The 18,395-nt window shown below is 41.3% G+C and overlaps 1 protein-coding gene across 3 annotated transcripts in view; it reads right to left on the reverse strand.

Moving 5' to 3' along the window:
• MACROD2 (mono-ADP ribosylhydrolase 2) overlaps positions 1-18,395 on the reverse strand; it is a 1,146,647-nt gene that overhangs the window by 1,029,173 nt on the left and 99,079 nt on the right. The window lies entirely within an intron of this gene.

Raw genomic sequence — 18,395 nt, forward strand, 5'->3', positions numbered from 1 at the left:
GCCACTGCAAAGTAGCTGTAGCTGCAAACCCCCACCACTGTGGACCCCAGGTGCTGCCAGCACAGATACGGAAGCAATGGAACATATGAGGGAGGGGAGAGAGAGCAGGGTGGTGGAACCCAGTTGCAAGCTACTTGTGCAGGGATACAATCCCCAAAACTTCACCTTAGAATACCCCCTAGCTCAGACTGCAAAATGTATGGGTCCAAAGAGGCCCATAAGCAGTCTGTAGGGTTATGTGAAGGAAGGGAGAGGTGCTGATGGTTAACCAAACATGCCTGTAAAGGTTTATCTCCCACCCTGCCCCCAATCAAGACTCTCTCTTTACTGGACAAGGCTCCCCTTTGCAGTGCTATTCTGCCCTCCTTCCTTCCTCACAAGGGCCCTCTAGGAATGGAGTCTCTATTTCCTAAACAGGTCCTCGTGAGGCACAGAGGAGGATGGAGAGGAAACACAGAGGGAGCTGTATCCAGTGAAGGAGGGTCTGGGAGGCAGGAGGGTGGTTTGTTAACTGGCATCTCTGCCCAATGCCTCAAGTGGCACATTAACAAAGGGTTGGTGAGACAGGCTTTTACTATATAATGAAAACAAGTTACATCCCCTTAGATTTCAAGTGTTAACATATCAATAGTGAAGAAGAAGAATCACTTAGCAGCTGATTAGAAGCGCTCCTCAGGTTCAGCAGAATTTATTATGCACAATGTTTGTTCCTCATTACCTTACTTAATAAAAAAACAGCACTGTTATGGCAAAATTTAAGCCACTGAGGATTTAAGATGTGAGGACTTCTCCCCACTGTTTCTCTTCATCTGTCTATTGGTTTGTTTTTCAGTTCAAATCCCCACCACTGTAAGGTGCAGCAGTTTTATTATAAACTGGTGTTCTTTTTCTGGCAGCAATAGCTCCTATAATTGGAATCCACAACTGCTTGTCTGTCCAAATGGAATCAACATTTCAGAGTAGACTTCTGTCCCCAACTTCAGAAGAGAAAAGCATGACCACGAAGACTCAGAATCAGGCAGCAACAACTATTTTTTTCAAAGGATTGTTTTATTGAGAATTTGGAATAATAGATTTTGCATGCTCAGAATTTTGCAATTCACTGACATTGAAGACAGAGCTGCAGATAACAGAGGTCTGAAGGGGAAATAATGGAGAGAAAAATTTACCTGATCAAAGAAATGAAGCACTGGACATTGAAACTTATGAGTCTCACCTCCACATAGTAACTTACTTGACAAGACTACAGGCTGCATTCAAACATTTTGTCAGCAGAGCAAAAGAGGTCTTTCCGTGAGTGTAGTTTTTCTTCTGTGAGTGGGGGTGATGATGTTATGCATTACAGTACATCATATGTAACAGGTGAAGCCCACACACATTGACAAGTGGTCACAACTTTGCCCTAATCAATGAGTCAACCACAAAATTGATCAGAGCTGGGGAAACTTAATTCTAACCTGCTTTTCAAATTCCCCCTTTTGAGGGGGACAACACATTGGTTCCTGCCCTGGCCCCTGAAAAGTCTAATTAAAATGGACAGGCTATATTCCCATTTTTCTAAACTTATGGATAAACCAAAGCATAGGTGCTCCAATTCAGCTCTAGCCTCACTTTTAAAAACACTTATATAGAGTACAGTGCAATTCCAAACACCAGGTTAGGCCAGCACTTGTGCCGACCCAGCAAGGGGAGGGGGTCATAAATGTGACATAAGGTACATTTGCGCCAACTTTAAGTCAGGGAGGCCAACACAAGGAGTTGCACTGGCCTCCTTGCACCGGATCTGGACCCAGTGAGATTGGGGTCAGGGGGTGTGAGGAGGGTGGAGAGGAGGCGGATGGGGAGCGGGAGGCAGGGCCAGGATCTGGCGGCTATGCCATATCCTGACCCTGTGACCAAGTGGCGTGGAGCAGCCTCTGGCTGCTTCGGTCTACTCAAATTTGTGCCACCTCCTGAGGTGGCTCAGATCTGAGTAGACCCATTGGGGCCAGTGATTGGGGGTAAGGGGAGAGTTTTCCCCTTGCCTTGGGTTGCACTGACTCTGGTCCCAAACTTGCACTGGATACACCAGCCTGCCTGCTCCAGCACAAGGTAGGATTGTGCCCTTAGTTGCACCACAATGTTGATGAATATGGGCACTTCAATGTGCACCCCACTGAAAGCAATGGAATGCAGACAGACAGCATCTGCAATCAGGTGTGCCTCTGAATGTACATCAGAAAACACACCTGATTTATTCCACAGTTCCTGATCTAGCAAGTGATACGTGTGGAAGTCAGAAATATCACAATATCTGCATTGAAGGATGCAAATTAAATACCATGCATCAGGGGGTCATCTAAGTCAGGCATCTACCAGAAGACCTTGGGTCACCAAAGGCCCACCAAGCTGACTTCTGAATGTGGCAGTTAGCAATGGTGCAATGCTCTCTCAACTAAGGCTACAATCCTATGCACACTTTCATGGGAGTAAGATCCACTGAACAATGGGACTTACTTCTGAGTAGAGAGGCATGGGACTGCACTATGAGTGACTCAGGAGCAAATGGGTTGTCTTCACTCAATGCATAGTTGGGCTTCTTCAGAGGCTCCTATACAATGATCTCTGATAAAGCCCATTCACAGATGGTTGTGTTGGGCAAGAGAGACAATGAAGACAAAGCAACTTCCTGGTGCAAATAATATCAGATAAATACTTGTAAAAGATCCAGACAGTCTTTCTTCAACACTATCATGGGTACTGATAAAGAAACATCCTGAGATCATTCCCCAACCTTTGGGAAATCAAAGAACAATCTTTGGATGCTGTCCTTTCTCAGCACAACTGGAGCATTGGATATTCCTTACCCGTGAGGGCAGCAGTGTGTGTGCATGAGTGACATGGGGGGGCATAATATAAATGGGTTTTATCTCTGGGATTTTATCCTAGGGGCCCTCAGGGACACTGGTAAATACTTATCAACTTAGAAGCAATGATCCTCACTGCATAGACAAGTAGCAGCATGTCCTATTTCCCCCCTTACCACAATTTTCTTTTCCTAGCCCAGAAAAAGTATCCCAAGACAGGTGCACCTTCTCATCTTCAAAAGATAGGAAAAGTCTGCACTGTGGTAAAGCTGCAATGCTCTTTGATATCTGGAGAAAAGAAAGCCACAGTACTGTCATTGTACCACATGCAACAGCAATTGTGCTAGAGTGGGACAAGAAAAACTCTATCCACAATCATGGTAGTGTTGAAATGCTCTTTGTGTTTAAGGATGCTACCTTGGCTGTTTCACCTGAACATTTTCAGCAACACAGCAGTATTACAACAGCTACGCCAAACTCTAGAGTAGTGGATGCCACCAGAAATAAGGAGAACCTATCTGAATTAATCAGTCAAATACTTCTGACAGCATGGGCCATGACGCTGACATATCTGGCTCAATGCATGTTACAGAAGTGGCACAGTAGGTGCTTAAATAAAAAGATCTGCCTGCGCACCATTCTACATGAGACACTGTTCATGTAAAGTGGCTCTGCACACAGTTGGGCTGTCAGGGTTAGAGCACAACCCTGATAGAATTTGCAGGCCTGAATAAGCAGGGCCTAATGTAGTCCATGCAGCCTATATGTAAAGTGCTGAGTCATCATGACACAGGGTCCCAATGTACTGTAATGGAACTGTATGTGGCTGATGCAATCACAGGGATGAGATCATGCATCACAAGACAGGGTGTGATAAGAGGATGATTGGCTCACAGATCCTTATAAGGAAGGCTGTGAGAGCCCTCATTTGTGGGTTGATGGTGGTTGTGAAAAGTCGTGTGTGGTGTGTTCTTTGCTGTATCCTCTCTGCCATGCTGCTTTGTCTATGCTGCTGTAGTAAATATTTGTAAATACAGACTTAATTGGTGGTGGATTCCTCCGTGTCTGTGTATTCTCTGCTGGGTTGCAAGCTCCGTCCTTGAAGCCGCATTCCGCTACTCTGCCTGATAAGGAGATACTCCCTCCTCGACAATTTCTATCATGGAAGAAAAATCTTCAAAATAAGAGAACTTGCACAGGAATGGTTGAAGGTACGACAAACCATGCCACTCAAATAGACAAGTCTTAATTACTCACAGTTACACATTATGGCTCTGATCCATGGACGTACACACATCAAGAAGGCCTGCATATAATCTGTTCTCTAAGAACATAAGAGGAGACCCACTGAATCAAGCCAAAGGCCCATCTAGTCCAGTTTCCTGTATCTCACAGTGGCCCACCAGATGCCTCAGGGAGCACTCAAGACAACAAAAGACCTGCATCCTGGTGTCCTCCCTTACATCTGGCATTCTGAGGTAGCCTACTTCTAAAATCAGGAGATTGCACATACCCACCATGGCTTGTAATCTGTGATGGATTTTTCCTCCAGAACTCTGTCCAATTCTCTCTTAAAGGCATCTACGCCAAATGCCATCACCACATCCTGTGGCATAGTTCCACAGACTAATTACATGCTGGGTAAAGAAATATTTTCTTTTGTCTGTCCTAACTCTCCAACACTCAATTTGAGTGGATGTCCCCTGTTTCTGGTATGGTGTGAAAGGGGGGGGAAAAAAGCATCTCTCTATCCATCCTCTGCATAATTTTGTATGTCTCAATCACTTCCCCACTCAGGCACCTTTTTTCTACACTGAAGAGCCCCAAACACTGTAGCCTGTCCTGTAAGGGAGGTGCCCCAGACGCATAATTATTTTGGTTGCTCTCTTCTGCACATTTTCCATTTCCACTATATCCTTTTTTAGATGTGGCAACCAGAACTGGACACAATTCTCCAGGTATGGCCTTACCATTTATTTGTACAATGCAGGGCCTAGAAGAGGGGGGTAAAGGGGGTAATTTGTACCCAGCCCAGGGTCAAAAAAGGGGGCCCAGGAGCCAAAGGAGGGGGCCCATAAATTTCCTGGGATCTTCCATTTTTCTATTGACTCAGACGTTGCCTCCATAGGATGCTGGGGATACTACCACAAGTGTGTGGCTGCAGCTACTGGCAAGTCATATATGCAGGGCTGAGGAATGCGTACATGACACTCCTTAACATAGTGTCAAATCTGAGAGGAAACTGGACTGCTACAGTGGCTCTTTGGCATACATACCATGAAGGAATGTATGGGAGCCTAACTATGAAGGAGTATATGGGAGCTCAAGGACACAGCTGCAAGACTACAGCTGCTGCAGAAGCAAGTTTTGGTACGCACAGGACACTTTCTATTCTAGTGGGAGCCTAAATACGATGATGCTAATTTTCTGCAATGATTTTCTATATTTAAAAGATTTTAGAGAGACTTAGGATTGTGTTTGGTTTTCCATATTACTGTATCTAACTGCCGATGTCACATGGGTGGGTAGACAAGGGCTCCAAAGACTTTTCCAGCTGTCTCCATCTTCCTAACACCCTGTTTCATCCCTCACTGCCCCAATTCTGCTCACCTGTCACCACTGTCCCCCACTCTGTTTCCCCCCTCCCCCTTTGCAAAAGGGGCCCAAAAGAAACTTTGTACCTCCTGATAGAATTTCTCTCAGAGGCACTGATACAATGGCATTATGAGTCATTTTATTCCCAATGCCTTTTCTAATGATCCCAAGCATGGAATTAACCTTCTTCACCACTCCACACATTGAGGATACTCTCACTGAGCTGTCCACCAGCACCCCAAGATCTCTCTCCTGATCTATTGCAGACAACTCGGAACCCATTACCTATATGTGAAGTTTTACCCCAATGTGCATTACCTTACACTTACATTGAAATGCATCTGCCATTTTGCTGCCCATTCTCCCAGTTTGGAGAGATCCTTCTGGAGCCCTTCTGGTCTTTACCACTCTTTACCACAAACTTTTCTAAGTTTAGTGTCATCCACAAATTTGACCACCTTGCTGCTTAATCCTGTCTCCAGGTTATTTATGAACAAGTTGAAAAGCACTGGTCCAAGGACAGATCTTTGGGACACACAACTTTTCACCTCTCTCCCCTGTGAAAATTGCCCATTGACACCCACTCTCTGTTTTCTGGTCCTCAACAAGTTCCTAATCAATGAGAGGACCTGCCCTCTTATTCCCTGACTGCGGAGTTTCCTCAGCAGCCTTCAGTAAGGGACCATGCCAAACACCTTCTGAAAATTCAGATATATAACATCCACAAGTTCTTCTGCATCACATGCCTGTTGACCTTTCCAAAGAATTCTATAAGGTTCATGAGGCACGAGTTGCCCTTACAAAAAGTCATGCTGATTCTCCCTCAGGAAGGCTTGTTCATCTATGTGTTTTGAGATTCTATCTTTGATGAGACATTCTACCATCTTACCCAGTATAGGTTGACCAGCCTATAGTTTCCTGGGTCCCCCCTCCTTCCTTTTTTAAAAATTGGTGTGACATTTGCTATCCAATCCTCTAGCACTGTGGCCGTTTTAAGGGACACGTAGCATATTTTAGTCAAGAGATCAGCAACTTCATTCTTTAGTTCCTTAATAACTCCTGGGTGGATGCCATCTAGGCCCAGTTACTTATTGATTTTTAATTTGTCAGTTAGGTCTGAAATGTCTTCTCTTAACCTCTATCTGACTGTCACCTAGGCCCAGCCCAGGTGGCTTGGAATCAACCTGGAGCAGGGTCCTCCTCAGGGGTAAGGGCCTCCTCGGGAGTAAAACAGGACTACTATCAGGACTGGGACCCCAGCCAAGTCCCTTCCCAGGGAGCAGGCCCTGGTGCCTCCTGGGAGCAGTCAGCAGGCACGTGGGTGGAAGGGGCGGGGCTGGAGCAGAACAAGGGGAGCCTCATAAGGAGGCTGGGAGGCCAAGGGAGAGGTCGCTCCTCTCCAGTTGGGAGAGGGATCCCAGAGGAGGCGAAAGGGGGTAGCCACCCCGGCCTCATCCAGACAACTGAGGCTCCTCAGGGAACTCGGCAGACCTCAGCCCTGGAGAGAAGGGCCAGGGGCTGGGAGCCTCCAGACCCTAGTCATGCCTGGGGTCCTGGGGTAGAAATCAGAGAGGCGAGTCTACAACAGCCAGGACCCCCTCTCAACAAACTCCATTGGAGGCCAGGGATTCGAGGGGCAAGACCGGAGGTACAAGGGGCCCTCCTGAGGACTGCTGAGCAGACCCCCAGCCAAGGTACTGCAGTTCTCGGAAACCCATACCCTTGGCCAACAGACAGCAGCGGGAGAGCCAGGCCTGAAGCCCCAAGGGGTCAGGCCGGCGTGGGGAACGGGCCGGGTATGCGCCGACGCCACCAGTCAATGTAAAACAAAGGGGCCTGTGACGTAACAGGCCCCATGAGTGTGAAGAACTTAACAGGAGTAAACCGGCTGTATAAATCCACTATATCTGCCTCACGTTCTTCTTTTCGCCGACGACCGACACGCATCGTCCGGGTAAGCCCCCCCGTGCTTGGGCACACCCAAAGGGGCGGGGTCTCCGCCAGCCATGGACGTCACACTGACAAAGGGCACAATCCTAACAGGTCTAAAGTAAGTCCTATTTTGTTCAGTGGGGCTTATGCTCAGGAAAGTGTGGTTAGGATTGCTGCCTTTGGGCACAATCCTAGCCCCCAGGTTAGGTTGGCACAAGTCACTTGTGCTAAAGCAGGGGTGTCGCAAGTATGCTGTAAGGCACATTTACGTCGACTTAGGAGTTGGGGAGGCTGCTGCAAGAAGTTGTGCCGGCCTCCCACCCCTGATTCAGGCCTGGCGGGGTAAGTTTGTATTGGTCTGAGTAGACCCATTGAGACCAGTGCAGCGCAATATGAGGTAAGTGGAATGTTTTCCCCTTGCCTTGGGATGCGCTGCTACTGGCCCCAAACTTGCACTGGATGCAGTGCAGGCCCATTCGCCTGCCTGTTCCAGCACAAGTTAGGACTGGGCTGCCCATTCCTTAGTCCAGAGAGGCCATTCAGGCAGCGGTATCTGAGGTCTTCTGTTGTAAAGACAGATGAAAAGAACTCATTTAATTCATCCTCATTAAGTCATTCTCTGCAGCCCCCCCACCTCGCTTATGCCCAAGTGAGATACTGTGTGTGTCTCAGCATGATTGTAGAACATTTTTTTTTCCTTTATCACTTTTCTTACTGATATGCTTTTACATGATGATTTGTGTTTGCTTAATGCAGGGGTGCCCAAAACCAGGTCCTGGGGCTTGTGGCCCTTGAGGCCTCTCAATGCGGCCCTCAGGGAGCACACCATCAGGTTTTTGACAATTGACAAAGCACACCATGCTGCCAGTGGGAGGCTCACATCTCCCATTGGCCCTACTAAATAAATGACCCAATGATCCCCAATGACCTTCTGAGTAGAGTTGCAAAGGAGGAGTGGGTGGGTCATAAGCTGCAAAGGAGGAGTTGTGAATGTCCCACCCACCCATGGCCACTTAGGTCCCCAAGGTTGCTTGCTCACACTGCCCCCCATCCCCTCCTGCATTGCTGAACTAGCATGCATCCTCCCTCCCTCCCTCCTTGTAAGTTCACCCATCCCCAGGATGTGAAGGGAGGTGGGTTTCATTGCAGCTGGATTGTACAGAAGGAACCAATCGGCACTTTCTGCACTGCTGCCTTCACTCAAAGAACAGCATACATTTTGTTTAATGATGGGATGTGCAGGGACATCAGGGGAGTGTTTAAGGAGAACTCCTCCCCCCCCACACACTCCCGTAGCAGCTCTTTTTTTTTTTTTTAGGAAAAGGCTCAGGAAGACTCCTTTAGAGTTCCCAAAATGTTCTGGGCAACTTGGGAAGTTCAACTATTAGGATTCATTTTGGAGTCAAGTTAAAGGGGGCGGAGACTCATAAGTCAAGCCATGCTGTATTTGCCCACCTCTGCTTAAAAGTCTATGTAATAAAGACAGCAACACATGAGGTACAGCATTTTCAAAAACCTTTTAGTATTCTGTGGCAGCTGTGACCTGGTAAAATCTAATTATTTCTCTAGGACCCTTTGGAATTGTTCAAGAAGATTTGTTACAGTTTCTAACTGATGCATTAAGCACTTGGCTAGGCTTCACAGACTGAGATAGCTGAATGTGCATTCTGCATATCTGTTATGAACTTTCCACTGATACACATAGAGGTATTCTGAACCATGTGCTACTACCTGTTGATGTATTTAAATGGACTCTGTTTTATACCCTTAAAACAGTGAAAAAAAGTGTTTGCAGAATGAGTGTCACCAAAGTGAATTGCTGAACAACAATCATCAATGAATTTGATTAATCCAAAAGTAATCTCTCTACTCCCCTGATGCAAATGCACAGTGACATTCTAGGAAAGAACAGGGTTAAATGTTTCCACCTTCTTTATCCCTTAATTTCTTTGGTTTCTAATGATTTCCATAGCCATAGAGTATTAAAAGACCAAATCTCTTGTGAAGTTGATTGAGCTTGGCCTTTCTGTCTTCTGAGGCCAACAAAAAGTGCAGTATGTGAACAACTGGGGCCAGCACAGTTCTTATCAGGTGCTTACTGTGATGGTACCCAAGTCTTGCTCCCACATCCAGCTGCTATATTATAGATGAGATTGAGAAAATGAGGCCAATGAAGAGAATTAAAGCAAATATCTGTGGCAAGCTACAAATGACTAGATTCAGAGGCACACAATACATTGGAGATAAATTTAGACACTGGGCAATGTTAAAAATATGAACCAAACCCAGTTAATAAGCTACTAGTGAAATAAAACTAAATTGCAATACAAACAACCAAGTAATTTCGAATTGTCTTATCAGCAAGATAAGCAGACATGAGTATCAGCAATGCTTTATCTATTCTAATCAGAATTTCCAAACACAGGATGGAATTCCCTAAAGGACAGTATTCCCAAAGTAATGCTATCTAATTCTCTGGCATAACTGCAGCGTAGGGCACTAGTGCCTGCAACATATAGGAAGGCGTTTCAAAACACACATAGTTTTAAAGCATATTAACACAATGTATTACTTCAGAACACAAATTATAATTATTTGTTCACAATTCTGAAAGTTAATATCTGTACCAAAGTCCCCGGAGCAATTTATTCCTACTTTTGATAAAAGCAAAATAAAAAACTCACTAGCCAAAATGCACATGAGTGTCTACAGAGAAATAACATGTCTTGCAAGATACTCTGCTCCTTTGCTACAATTGCAGGTAAATGCTGGATATTAAAACTACATTTAGATTATCCTCTGCCACCCTTATGAACACCAAAACAATACAATTCTGTCTCTCTTCATTACAAATGTGACAAAAAAGAAATCATTGCCAAAAGTGCTTTTGCTGGTCAATTATTACATAATTGTCCAAATTAAAATTACTGAAATATTTTGCACAACTGTGTCAAAACTCCATTTGCATATCTAAATGTTGCCAAAGGGCACTTAATTCAAATATGACTGAAATGTTTTAGGAGTAGATCTAAATCTGGTGAACAGTAATACAGCAAAGCCCTGAGCTTGGCACACAAACGTGGATTTGCCTTCTCCAACGCCCTCTGGTGTCTGTAATGCACACTTGTGACAGCCTGCTTATCCAGTTTCCCAAATGAAGCAGAGCCAAAGACCTGCCCATTTATGACATCACCTCTTTATTCAACCACTGTTAGGTGAAAGCTTTAACTTCAGACTTTGGAGGTGGGCTGCATGCACGTAACTGGAATGCATTCCCCCTCACTCCTCCTTGGTGAGGGAGAAGTGGTCTGACACAGTGAAAGCTCTTACAATTGCTGCTGCTTCTGCTGCTTTTTGTCCTGGGATCTGAAACGGAGGGCTTTTATAACCGTTAGTGGAATTACAGCTGTTCTGCATTTATTAATGGAATTTCTTGATACCTTTTCTACTTCAGAACTGTGGTAAGTATACTCGCTGCTTTCTTCCAGTTTGTACCCAAGTTTAATCTTTCCTCTGCCACCAAGACATTATCTAATTAAGCAAAGCAGAAAGGGCAGGGAGGGGGAGAGGGGAAAGGAAGAAATTGTACTTAAACCTATAATAGTATGTGAAACCAACGTGTCTAAACATATATAAGCAAGACTGGTTTTTAAAAAAAAATAGCAGTACCTGATGGTTAAAAACCAAGTGTTGAAAAGCTAGCTCTTTTCTCCACAGGCATTCATATCCTAACAAGCAAATAGCAGACTTTGCTATTGTGTTCCAGCAAAATACTAGAGAGCACACCAGATTTCAAGCTGTACATTTTCCAGTGTGGTGAGTGTTTCATATGTGGCATGTTCTCTTAATACTCATTTTTACAGCGAAGGATCAGTAGTCCCTCAGAAAAAATGAGTATTCTGTCCAGGAACAAAAAATTCTTCATCTCCTTGGGAGAACTTTTATAAATCTTTGAAAAGAACTAAACAGCTACACCTAGGTTTTGAAGCGTGCATTACTGTCCCCTAAGCCTGTCGTGCTAAAGCCATACACTGTTTGATGCACTCTAGCACATATTATGTATGTATGTTATCTGTGTGTATACATTTTGATGCACAAAGTCTCGTACGTATGTATGTGTATACACATGCACACCCCAATGCAAGATATTCTTTATTCAATCTAATGCCAAAGCCCACTGTTTGGCCAAGGGCAGTATGTGACCTGCATAACAAGCCGATAACTCTAGTGAGCCAAACTAACAGATCTAAGCTTATGAAAAAGAGGGCTGCGTAAGCAGGGAGATTGCCATATTGAATTTTTAAAACAAGCATTTGGAGCTATGTTGTACATAGAAGTTTTTGGAATCTTGTATGCTGTTGAAAACCTGTTAGACTTCTATGTGACCATGTATTTTTTTTAATTGTAAACAAAACACTGCATTTAAAAAAACAAAAACTGCAGGGCATGCATGCAAAATAAAATGGTTCCTAACACTGCAAAAATACAATAGGCCTAGATTTTAATTGCAATTAGCAGAAAAATGCAGAACCAGCATAACTGCATAATAGTGATTCCTAGCAGGAAGTATGTAAAAACCGTTTAGCTTTAAGCAGCCTTCTCCCTGTTAGCCAAATAAGTTAGTGCTCATCACTACAGTGTATCATCTTCTATCTCTGTTTATGACTATCAAAAATTTGGTGTTAGCAAGGTATATGTGGCCTAAGAAGAAGCATTCCATGTATTAACGTTGTACACCATGACTTCTTCATATTCATATAAATTGTTTATAGTTGCTTTACTGCGCTCATCAAGTTGGGTTTGGCCAAGGGTTGTGGTTTATATAAGAATAGAAATGGAAAATGTGTACTGTCTATTAGAAGCAATGTCCCCTTAATACAACTGACTCATTTTGGGGTTTGTTTTCCAGTTTCAGAACATAACATTCAATAAGCAATTTAAGACTTGAATTGAGTGCTTTGTTTAAACTGTAACTTTGTGATTGCAAGAATTACTACACTTACAAAGTTCCTGTAAGTAATGTAAATAAGGAACGCTGACATGCATTGAACTACATGAATGGTATTATCAATAGGTAATTGTGGAATTTTTTTTAAAAATGTCATTAGCTAGGCAGCCGGCTTTATTTGTTGAATAAGGTTAATAAACTGCCATATAAAAGTTAGTCTTTGTACCAACTTTTATTAAATGAAAAACCATTGCACAATTAAATTATTTCCACAATGAGATTATGTTAGGTAATACTGACACTGAATGATAGGTTTCATACTTTCTTTTAAAGCAGCTGAAGCTATCAGTTTACAATAAATTATAGCTCTTTGCTGCAAATGATTAAGTTTGGGAGAGTTTAATTGAAATTTGGTGGCTGTAGCTCAGTTTCCTATAGCAGGCTATATTCCCCAAGCAGTAAAAAGTTCAGGTTACATTTATAATACTACTACCTACATTCTGAAAGTCTTAATATTTATCCACATGGATAACAGAACCAGTTTATATCATATATTCCATTGAAGCTAGGTTGCTCTACATTTTTCTTGGTAATATATCCTATTTTCTCATAAGGAGCTGTAGGCACCTTCTTACAACAAATTTGTACTACTGAAGAGATCTTCAAATTACTCTATTAAGCTATTTTCATTCAAAAATGAGTAACAAAATGAGGTAAACCATTCAACACACATGCTTTTTGCACTGTGAATTCTCTCCCTCTTAGACTCCCCTCTACTATGCTCTCACCAGAAGCCTTTGTGATTTAAGTAGAGGAACTGGACAGCAGCATAAGAAGAAACAAATCAGACTTGAAGCCACTCTGAAGAGATTTCTTGCAGTGTCTACTACCCCCCAGTGGGCAGAATTTCTGTGCTAACCTGACAGCAGTCTTAGCCTTCAGAAATAAAGGGTGCTGTCTTAAAGCAAGAACAAGTAAATCTATATTTAGCTTTATACTATTGTTTGAATCTTTATCTTTTTCTGAAAGGCAGAGCAAGAACCAATAAATAATACTTGGAAAAACTAATTAAATTCTCTTGGGTAAACGTGACATCTTTTTGCTGCATTTCAAATGGGAATCATGGTACTTGTATCAGAATTGATTAAATGTTTATAAAAGACAGCCAATCACATTAAAATAGGTTCCACATATTTCCGTAGAATTTACTTCCAAATATGCATACTTTGGATCTAAACAGGATGGCTCTTGAAACACACTGCAAAACTAAAAAGCAATTTAAACAAAAATGCCTGTAATAAACCTATTCTGAAGCATCAGGAAATATAATTAGCTAGCATTAAAGTAAAATTTAGCATTTGGGAAAGAAATTATACTGGACAGCACACAACCAGGATAGTACGTAATAGCTATTATCACCAACCAAAAGGTAAAAAAAAAGGTAAATTCATTCAAGTATACACAGTGTCTGCTTGCACCTCAAGGGCCACAAACAGAGTGCATTAAGGTTCCCTCCAGGAACTATACTGATACAAAGTAAAGATTGGTCTCAAACAATCACAGCAATTGTTCTGCATTTGTGGCCAAGTTACCTTACAGCACAATGCTATGCATAATTTACTCAGAGGTAAGCCTCACTGTGCCCAAAAGAGCTTGTTCCTGGGTAAGTGGGCAAAAGAAGTTAGCATGCGTAACTCTACAAAAGGTAGTCTATAGACCAATCTACAAACCTGGGCACTCTTACCTGAGAATTAGTTGCACTGAAGCAAGAGGGACCTACTTCTGAGGGAATATATTTAGGGTTGCATTATATAAAGTACAATCCTAATGCTTTCTGCTGAAAGTAAACCCCTGCCCCCCCCCAAAAAAATCAATAGCACTTCCTTCCAAATAAAGATGGTAAAGACCAGGTTACAAATTTACCAGGAATACAGGTTTTTTTGTTCCCTTCAATATTTGAGAAAATTACATTTCAATATTTAATAAAGTGAGCATACTTAGAACTAATAAAAAACTTCAGACTTGTTATGCTACTTACAGCATAAGTACTTACAGCATCTCTTCATCTGCATTTTAAAAACAAGTCAGAGTTAAATTTTTACTGAAAATGTAAAGTATTTTTATTTTTAAGAAGTTATATCTGTGTCTCATCTATGCCACACAAAGGTCAAACTTATTATCCTTTTCAGCAAGACTAAAGCTAAGATAGTGGCCAATTCATATTTGTTTTGAGGAAAATAAAACATTTAAAAATTATGGGAACACTAACAATTTATTTCAGTATTTATGGTTAATGTCTCATCAAGGAGAAATTGTGAGCATTCCATCAAGCCCAAGAAAATGCTGCTGAATGAAAGGGGGTGGGGGAGACTCACAAGTCTACTTCTGAACAAAGCTTTACATTCTTTAGCCCTTGGGTGGATATTTTAAGCTTCTTCTGCTTGCCTAACACTAAACAAAAGAATGGGGCACTTTCCTGAAATACTATGCTCATGAAAATTGTAGCTACTAGACAGGGTGCTCAGAAAGCATTTTGCTGTCACTATCAACTAACCCTGAGCAGTACACTTAAGAAAACAATGTTATACACTTTGTTTTCAATGCATTACAGTTGAGTCATGTTTAACCAAAATAGCTTTGTAAAGGATTTTAAATAGCTACTAAAGCCTACTTATAATACCCATGTTTCTAGACTGGTTGATAAAAAAAATCCCTGCAGTAACCTCAACACATTTGAAGAGCAGACACTTTCTTCAATCCGTAGAGGGCACTATGAAATAAATCAAATGGCTATGCAAAACCAAAATCGCTGAACAATCGGTTTTGTACAGCAAAGCTGAATTAAGTCTAGCTGTCATGCTGTTGACATTTATAGCCTAAAGAGATATATTTGAATCTGAAAAAACACTGCTATGGATGGCTGCTACAATGGAACTATAGGATTTCACATCAGTATACACACACCCACACATTTTACTCTCTACACTTTAGGAAAACTTCAGGATAAAAACAATATTTAATTCATCACTTTCTTGTAGCATATAGGGCCAAAATGAGAGTTTAATAGTCCAGATAAGATTTCTCTTCCATGGTGTTTGTCTCAAAAGCATTTTACAGGAAAAAGGTTTCTTTTGTACAGCGCTGCTTACAACATTGCAGTAAAGCCTCTGCTACATTATAATGTAGCAGAACACTTAACTATGGAAATTTAATATGATCAATTAAATTAATTAAGAAGCATATGACTAAACTTTTCTCCCAGATTTTTCAACTATGACACATAATAAGAAAGGATAGTAAACACTAATACTGTACAATATTAAATTTTTAAAAAGTATGAACCTGAAGTTCTCCTATTTTTTTCCTTGTTTTGTTCAGCATTAATGTTCTCTTTCAAAACCACAGGCCCATGAAGCTCCCAATTTGATGTAGTGAAAACCTGGCCACAGTGTCTCTGAACAGTGGGGGACATTTCTCTTTTCATCCTGCAAACTCAGCTATAATGACTTGATGTCAGGGAATATGTAAGGACAGCTCAAGAAAAGGGAAAGCTGAGCAAGGCAGCAGGATTCCCTTCTAGGAGGACAGATCACTGCAGCCTTTATTATGCAAACACATTGTTTTCAGCACTAGCTTGGAATATAAAAAGGAAGTGCAAAATATCAAACTAAATAAAAACTAAAGAAAACTGTTCTTGCTTTCATCTGAAAAGAGGGGGGAGCAATGACACTAGAAACTTAATCCACATTTTTGAAACAGTTTTTTTTCTCCAAAGAGACCTGCTTTATTTTATTCTTTTGTTTTGATGTAATTTTGAGAGAGGGGATTAAAAAACCCAAGAACTTTAATGAGCTTAAGTGCTTTTATCTTAATCCAACATGACCACTAATACAATATGGGCAATAAGTGAAGGTTTGAATACCAAATGGTTCAAAAAGTAAAGAATTTTAAACATCTGGAAAGTGAAATAAAATTCTCAGAAATGACACTTTGAGCTCAAGGCACAATATTCTATATGGTCAATTTTAGTCCAATATTTAGGCTTCCAGGAATAGTACTAATTAAAATCCATGCCCTTTAACCAATTACTTATGTAGCTTAATATTTTCATTACTATACACTTCACAGACCTGCTACATAAATTACCCTCCCTCCATTACACTTATTCCTAGAAATTCCTAGATTTCAAACTACTTTTCCAACACCCAAGCTTAACAGAAGATTCATATTAATGATTCTCCCACTGTGCTGGTTAGCCAAAGTGGATTGCAAAGCCTAAAAACTGATCATCAACCTCACAACCTCATGGTTTCTCCAACATACAGCTGAACAAATAAGGCAACTTTGCTAATTAAAGACCAAAGTCTTCTAGTTAGTTTTCAGACTTTCAGATTTATTGCATTTCGCAGCAACTATGTTGAACAACCAGCGATTAAGCCTATCACTAATTCTTCAGGAACAACCTTTTTGTCTCACTACTGAATTTTTAATGTACTCAAATGTCAAATAATTGGCACCAATCAAGAATTTACAGTGCAATCCTAAGCAAGTCTACTCAGAAGTAAGACCCTGAGAGTTCAATGGGGCTTTCTCCCAGTTAAGTGTATACAGGATTGCAGCCTTATTTTCATCATTGTCAAATGCTGGAATCATAGGTGAATGCCAAATTTTAAGAAATCTTTTAAATCATAAAGTAATACCTTACAATGATGTGGCACAAAGAGAATGTTAGAATTGATACAGTGTGAAAGGAGAACCCAATTTCAGCAAGCAGGGTGATTCTAAACACATCTACTCATGAATATGTCCTATTTTATTCGGGGAGGTTTCCTTCCTATCCAGTGTGTTTAGAATTAGACTATGTCTTATGGCCTTTCCTGGGAGTAAACCAGTGGACACAGTGGGACTATATTTCCAAACACTGTGCCTAGGGTTACACTGTTAAATACACTTGCATGGTTAAGGTTTTCAATTGAGAAGAAAAAATTATCTACAGGTAAAGATAATGAGGATTTAAATAACCTTTCCCAGCATGGCATGTTTCCTGCTATGCAACATAGCAAGTCAGATAACACGTGTTCATGCGTGCACGCACACGTGCATGTGTGTATTTAAATCATGTTATCTAAAGAGCCAAAATTGGTTTTGGAGAAAACTTTCTAAACGCACATGCAGTACATCCCAGACAGGAAATTGCTGCAAACTAACCACAGCACAAGTCCAAAACTGTCCTTAAGGTGCCAAGATATAGCAAACACAATATTATGCCTTCAATTTTTAACCTAACTGTCCATTTTAGAAACATACGCAAAAAGATTGTTTCTATCTGCTTCCATTTGGGTACACAGGGGAGGGGTGGTTTCCAAGGAATGCAGAACTACAATCATAAAAACAGGATCTTGAAACTTGTATGCTACACAACACATACTGAATACAATCTTTACTATTTTACATTTTAAATTACAGGTGACTGTCTGCTTATTTCTTGAAAGCAGAAAATCAGAAATAGTAGCATGCATGCCATCTCAAGAAGAAGGAGCTCTATCTGTAATTCAAAGCGTCATGTGTCACATTTGAAAAATAGTGTCTCTGTGGTCTGCTGATCAAAGCTGACTTTCATTGCCATTTGTTCAGCAGTAGAAAATGTAGACAGTAGAATATCAGAGTCAGAAACTTCACATTTTGCTCAAATCTCTCTCCCATAATGAGACTTTTTAATGTAAATACTAAATGCAGGAAGGTGTGTTTAAGACAATTCATCATCTCATCTAGGTAACAATTAATTCAATTTTTCTTGCTTCCACAGGTGAAAGTCAAAAAGAAACTCTTCGACTAGTTTTAGCATGTTTTTGTTTCTTCAAGAAGAAAACCACCTATGTTAAAATTTTGAGAAGTATAACACAAGTGAGCACCTGTATGTACAAAAAGAATGAGAAAATACTGTCAGTTGGAACATTTAATCAAGTATTAGGTGAATGGTGCAGCCCAACAGGCATGGATTTATCAAGACATATCAAGCCTATACATGGATGACTTTTGACCAAAAAAAAAAAAAAAAAAAACCTTCATTTTCC

The sequence above is a fragment of the Tiliqua scincoides genome, chromosome 1, assembly GCF_035046505.1.
Source record: "Tiliqua scincoides isolate rTilSci1 chromosome 1, rTilSci1.hap2, whole genome shotgun sequence".
NCBI lineage: Eukaryota > Metazoa > Chordata > Lepidosauria > Squamata > Scincidae > Tiliqua > Tiliqua scincoides.